This window comes from Mus pahari, chromosome 3, assembly GCF_900095145.1.
Source record: "Mus pahari chromosome 3, PAHARI_EIJ_v1.1, whole genome shotgun sequence".
Classification (NCBI taxonomy): domain Eukaryota; kingdom Metazoa; phylum Chordata; class Mammalia; order Rodentia; family Muridae; genus Mus; species Mus pahari.
Window position 1 is genome coordinate 72520193 of NC_034592.1, and position 1787 is coordinate 72521979.

Genomic DNA, 1787 nt, shown 5'->3' on the forward strand with positions numbered 1-1787 from the left:
GAGGAATACAAAATGGCTGAGAAGCACCTGAAAAAAATGTTCAACATCCTTAATCATCAGGGAAATGCAAACACAACAACCCTGAGAGTCCACCTCACACCAGTCAAAATGATTAATATCAAAAATTCAGGTGACAGCAGATGCTGGCAAGGATGTAGAGGAACACTCCTCCATTTTTGGTGGGATTGCAATCTGGTACAACCACTCTGGATATCAATCTGGCGGTTCCTCAGAAATTTGGACATAGTACTATGGGAAGATCCAGCATTAGTTCTTCTGGGCATATACCCAGAAGATGTTCCAACTTTTAATAAGGTCACATGTTCCACTATAATCATAGCAGCCTTATTTATAATAGCCAGAAACTGGAAAGAACCCAGATGTCCCTCAATAGAGGAATGGATACAGAAAATGTGGTACATTTACACAGTGGAGTACTACTCACCAATTAAAAACAATGAAGCTTTGAAATTCTTAGGCAAATGGATGTATCTAGAGGATATCATCCTGAGTGAGGTACCGCAATCACAAAAGGGCACACATGATATGCACTCACTGATAATCGGATATTAGCCCAGAAATGTAGAATATCCAAGATACAATTCGCAAAACACGTGAAACTCAAGAAGAAGGAAAACCAAAGTGTGGATATTTAGTTCCTTTCTTAGAATTGGGAACAAAATACCCAGGGAAGGAGTTACATAGACAAAATTCAGAGCTGAGTTGGAAGGAAGGACCATTACAAGACTGCCCCAACTGGTGATCCGTTCCATATACAACCACCAAACACAGACACTATTGGTTATGCCACAAAGATTTTGCTGGCAGGACCCTGATATAGCTATCCCTTGTAGGGCTATGGCAGTGCCTGGCAAATACAGAAGTGGATGCTCACAGTCATCTATTGAATGGCTGATGAAGGAGACAGAGAAAGTACCCAAGGGGTTGACAACCCTATAGGAGGATCATCAATATGATCCCCCAGAGCTGTGTCTCTAGTTGCATATGTAGCAGAGGATGGCCTGTCAGCCATCAATGGGAGAAGAGGCCCTTGGTCTTGTGAAGATCATATGCCCCAGTACAGGGGAATGCCAGGACCAGGAAGCAGGAGTGGGTGTGTTGGGGAGCAGGGCATGGGGAGTGTATAGGGGACTTTGGGGATAGCATTTGAAATGTAAATGAAGAAAATATCTAATAAAATAAAAATATGACAATAGAACAACCTAAGTAAAAACATGCAAACCAAAGAACAGATTAATAAAACAATTATAAACAGAGATGGCCTATGTCACTTCAGAGAGGAAAATCAATTTAGCAGGGTTTACCTTCAAAATCCACAAATATACATTTATTGTATTAGAAAATATAGAGGACTGTTTTATATGCTTATTAGAAAAAAAATTTTTATTTAAAGATTTATTTTATAAATAAGAGTACACTGTAGCTGTCTTCAGACATACCAGAAGAGGGCATCAGATCCCATTACAGATGGTTGTGGACCATCATGCGGTAGCTGGGAATTGAACTCAGGACCTCTGGAACATCAGTCAGTGCTCTTGACCACTGAGCCATTTCTCCAGCCCTAGAACATTCTTAATTGTTTAAGAAAAGAATTGACCACAGAGAAACCCTATCTCAAAAAAACCAAAAAAAAAAAAAAAAACAAAAAAAAAAAAAATTCTCAAGCTAGTGACTAGACAGATGCCACATACCAAAGTTAAATCAAGAGCAGGTAAACTAAACAGGCCCATAATGCTTAAGGAAATAGAAGTCATTAAAAAAAAAAA